This window comes from Echinops telfairi, unplaced genomic scaffold (assembly GCF_000313985.2).
Source record: "Echinops telfairi isolate 266 unplaced genomic scaffold, ASM31398v2 ScPeMD7_7468;HRSCAF=8506_0, whole genome shotgun sequence".
In the NCBI taxonomy this organism is placed as follows: domain Eukaryota; kingdom Metazoa; phylum Chordata; class Mammalia; order Afrosoricida; family Tenrecidae; genus Echinops; species Echinops telfairi.
Window position 1 is genome coordinate 68,368,509 of NW_022111369.1, and position 5,547 is coordinate 68,374,055.

Below are 5,547 nucleotides of genomic sequence, written 5' to 3' on the forward strand. Positions count from 1 at the left end.
ACACAGCAATGAGGGGGTGGTCTCTGGGTCTCCATAGGAACCATTATCAGTAGGGTGAAAATTCCGCCTACAGGAGCCTGTCCATTGTCCCCAGAGGCAGGGAGCAGGCCCACCTCTGTGGTGGGATGAGACAGCAGTCTGGCAACTGATTGCCTTCAGGGGAGGGAATGCCTGCACATCTGACCTTCCCCCACAATTCTTCTGGTAATCTATGTTTATATTCAATCTTTGTTTACCAACATCATCATTCAAATGCATTAATCCTTCTGTTTTTTCCTTATCTGTTATCCAGCTTTTACATCCTAAGAGGTGATTGAAAATACTGTGATCCTGGAGGCACAGTGCAGGAATTGTGCCACCACCACCACCCCATACACAGTCAAAATACAAAGGGAGCACAACAGACCAGCAAGGGGAGCAAAGCAAATGAAGTTCCCGAGGAATCCTGAAAATAGACTTCAGACTTGGAGGGCAGGGCTTGGCACCTCATCAGTCTCAATCAGAAAACATACATAAAGGGTCAGCAGACTATTTATAGGCTCTTCTTCTTTTTCTTCTTCTTCCTCTTCTTCTTCTTGTCTGTCTATATAAGATAGGCAAGATAAACAATCCTGAACAGAAAACAGGACCGAAGGTTCTCAAGGAACAAGGGAGAGGGAAAGGGGGAGAAAATGGTGGGGGACCCAAAAATGCAGGCATTAGGGAACAACAAGAGATCTAAAATCAATGACAAGGGGGGGTGTAGAATGCCTGATGGGGGTTGATCAAGTGCAATGTAGTCAAGAGAAATTACTGAGAGACAAATGAAGGTTGAGGATGATAGTGGGACCGAAGGAAATAGAGGAAGAACTAGGAGGCAAAAGACATTTGTAGAGGTATAAATATAGACATGTATATATTTAAATATATTAATATATAATGATAGGGATATAGGTCTATGTACATATATTTAATAAGTTAAGTACCCTCAAGGTATAGATACTCCCATTATAGTTGGGGGGCACAAAATTTACAACAACTAGAGCAGAGTCAGCAGGGGGTTATCTGTCCTGGACTCCATGTTGCGAGAGCTCTTATCTGTACCAGTGTACATCCTCTGGTCTAGCCAGATTTGTAAGGTAGATTTGGAGTCACGATAGTGAGGGGGAGGAAACACTAAAGAACTAGAGGCATGTTGTGTGTTTCATCGGTGCTATACTGCACCTTTACTGGCTCGTCTCTTCCCTGTGACCCTTCTGTAAGGGGATGTCCAATTGTCTACAGATCGGCTTTGGGTCTCCATTCCAACACCCCTCGTTCGCATGGATATTATTTTTTGTTTAGGGTCTTCTGATCCCTGATACTTGATCCTGTTGACACCTCATGATCACACAGGCTGGTGTGCTTCTTCCATGTGGGCTTTCCCTGCTAGATGGCCACTTGTTTAACTCCAAGCCTTTAAGATCTCAGATGTTATATCTTGTAACAGCCAGGCACCATCAGCTTTCTTCACCACATTTGCTTATGCACCCATTTTGACTTTAGCATCACAGAATGTCAGGTTATTAGAACAAAGTATTCTTGCATTGAGGGAGGACTTAAGTAGAGGCCCAATGTCTGTCTGCTATCTTGATGTACAATGGTACAGCTCTCGCAACATGGAGTCCAGGACAGATAAACCCCTCAGCAACTATAATGGGAGTCATCTATACCATGAGGGTAGGGGAAGGAGGGGGGAGAAAGGCAGAACCGATCACAATGATAGGCATATAACTCACCACCACCCCAAGAGGGATGGACAACAGAAACATGGGTAAAGGGAGACAACAGACAGTGTAAGATATGAAAATAATAATTTATAATCTATCAAGGGTCATGAGGGTGGGGACAGGTTGGGGGGGGGAGTTGCTGATACCAAGGGCTCAAGTAGAAAGAAAATGTTTTGAAAATGATGATACTAATAAATGGAAGTTTAAACAAGAGCAAACAATTAGAGGATGAATAACTATTGCAAAAGGAGTGCATACAGACCCAGATCAGAGATAAAATTAAGAAATTTCTAGAAACCAATAAGAATGAGAACACGATGTACCAAAACTTATGGGACACAGCAAAGGCAGTTATCAGAGGAAGTTTCATAGCAATACATGCACACATGAAAAAGGAACAGAGACTAATGATTGATATGCTGGCACAAAATTTACAACAACTAGAGCAGAGTCAGCAGGACAATCCTACTAATAGCAAAAGAAAAGAAATAATAAAAATCAGGGCTGAGATTCAGGAGAGCGAAAATAAAACTATGGAAAAAATTAATGCTGCTAAAAATGGGTTCTTTGAAAGGATAAGCAGGATTGACAGACCACTGGCAAACTTAACCAAAGAAAGGAAGGAACAAATCTCAATAGCAAGGATTAGGTATGAAAGGGGACATTACAACAGACCCTAATGAAATCAAAAGGACAATTACACAGTACTACGAAGGACTATATTCCAGTGAATTCAACTACTTTGAAGACATGGACAAATTCTTGGAAAAGCAATACCTCCCTAGACTATCCCCATAGCAATAGAAGAAATAGACCAGGTTATCAAGGGATTACTAACAAAAAAATCCCCTGGACCAGATGGCTTCACAGGAGAATTATACCAAGCATCCAGGGAAGAACTGACACCAATCCTACACAAACTGTTCCAGAACATAGAAAAAGACGGCAAACTCCCAAACTCCTATGAAGCTAGTATAACCCTGATACCCAAACATGGCAGGGATCCCACAAGAATCTAGAACTACAGACCAATACACCTAATGAACATCAATGCAAAAATCCTTAATAAAATACTGGACAATAGAATGCAAAAGTATATAAAACAAATAATTCACCATAACCAAGTGGGATTCATACCAGGGATGCAGGGATGGTTTAACATACAAAAACCCATTAGTATCATCACAGGGACAGGGAGGTGTCTGATCAGAGCATATGGGAGCAAATGAAGGGGGAGGAAGAGAGAGAGGAGCACATCCTGGACCACCAAGCCTTGAGGATGATATTCCCTCTCAGAGCAGGCAATGCACAGAGAGAACCATATGACCAACCCCATTATGAGACACGACATTGTACCTATGTCCAAAACGTTCATACAGTATATATTAAGCATCCATACCAACTGAGGGACATATAAAGTTTAAGATGTGTTCTTTTTGAGAAAAAGTGACCCAAATGTGACTTAAATCAGTGGCACTACACTTAGCAATTGAAAAACAAACCATTAATTTCCTCCCCAGTATCTACTTGATGGAAATAGATTTACTGCTTCCTGTTTACTTGCGTTCTGCTCTCTATAGGCCATTGCCGGGCAGCATGCCTTCAGCGGCAAAGTATGACTGAGAAGACAGCAAGTGCAAGAGTTGGTTTAGGTGGATGTGAAGCTGTGACTGGGAGATGGCTCCTCCAAGACACGCGTGTCTGTTCCAGACTCACGAGTTGGTGGCTACAAAATGAAATTATGCTTAATTTTTATTTCCAAATTATTATGAAAAACTCATTTATTCACTTAGCAATATTAATCTATTTACCACACTGATTGGTGGAAATCTTCTCATTATACTGATTGAGAAGATGCTACCTTTCCTGTTACTGATGTTTATCAGACTTCCATTATGCTTCAGCTCCTGAAAGAGGACACTGTCCTTGAGAACCAGCTCAGAAAGTTGGCAAGGAGAGGGAGTCACAGGTCTTGAAAATTCAGTTGTCAAAAGCGATCTGAATTGTGATGGGTAAGCCAAAACTACTGTAGGGTTTAAGAAAAGTGGCTCTATTTGGTTTTAGTGTCAGAAAATAGCAGTCAGTGGAAAGGCAATAGTTAACTTTCCAGTGAACATACTACAGTCAAAGAGAGAAAATGCTATGTTTGTTGAAGTGTGGGAACTGAGCTCTTGCTTAAAAAAAACTTCAAACTAAACTCACTCCCATGTAGTCAATTGAAAGATGTGCCAGTCTGATTCCATAAAGATAGCCTTAGAAACCCTATTAGGAAGTACTACTCTGGATTATTTAATGATGAGTGACTTACAGTTGTTATTAGAAATCTTTACTCATAGAATCCATAACCCAACTACACTTAATCCATGCATGGCAAATAGAAAACTTGCATATGATAAGTTCCAAACACACACACACACACACACACACACACACACACACAGCATGTGAGTGAGAAGTCCATTCTAAATGGGAAACACCCACATCCTTTCTCCTCAGGTTCAGCTCTACACTATTCAAAACACAGTGGTTTCTTCTACTCAGGCTCACGTAGCATTTTCTGTGGAAGAGTTGCATTATAGTCCACGAGTCTCTGTACCAACCCAGTACAATTTGCCTTCAGTTTTGCCTTGAGGAGGAAGCAAAGAAGTTCAGAGTGTACATATACTCTCTTCTCTTATACCGCCCCCCCCCCAGAAATGAATTTTTAACCAATTTCCAAGAAGTAATAATTTTCTGGTAGAGAGTAGCCTGAATTCAGATTTAAGGGACATTGTTTCTAGCCCTACAGAATCTACTATTTAAATTACTGAGGAGAACACGTATGGCCCACGCAAAGTCTCTTCTTGGAGGATACTAGCCTACTTTCCAGAGTCTCCTCACGAATAAGAACAATCTCCTCATGGACAGGTATAAAGGGTGAATGTACTCCAAATGCAGCAAACCTGCATGGTACTCATTCAAAGCTCAGCGCTCACTCTCCACCATCTAGTCCATTTAGTTTAACCAAGTAAATTACATTAACTATGGGAGATTCAGCTGTTAAATAAACACACATACAAATTCATCTTCAACACGACTCTCAGATGAAGAAAATGAGACAGTAACCCCAACTGAAGGCAAACAAATCCAGGGAAAGAAAAATTCACCCAGAAGGGCGTCTGCTGCACCAAGGAAATGGAAACAAGCTGCAACCCAAACTAGAACACCTGCATGAAGTCCAATCAGAGCATCACGCTGGGAGGAGAGACGCAGTCCGGCCGGTTCTATTTCTGGGTAATTTAGCAGAGAGGTAGATATTTATTGTGGAGGCTGAATAATATTCATTATTCTGATTTCATGCTTAATAAGGAATATTCCTTAGTAATATTAGAAGTGGTGCCCACCAACTATTTCAAATAAGAGCAAGAGCATCTATTCTGGACAAGTTTCAGTGGAGTTTCCAAACCAAGACACACGATAAAGAAGGAAATGGTGGTCTGCTTCTGCATAATTTGCCTCTGAAACCCTCATGAACAGCAGCGGAGCACTGTTTAACACAGTACTGAAAGATGATCCTCTCAGATTGGAAGGCGCTGAAGCAGAAGTGTAAGCAGAATGTTTCTTTGAAGTAGGGAGAGTAAAACTTTGTCTCACATCCTTTGGGATAGGCTTCCCAATCCCATCATGCTTGGTAAAATAGGCAGTCAGTGAAAATCAGGATGATCCTCAAAGATGAATGGACACAGTGGCCCAATAAAGGGCTCAAACCTGGCACGGTTTGTGAGGATGGTAGTGCCTCTTCTGCTTTACACGGGTCATA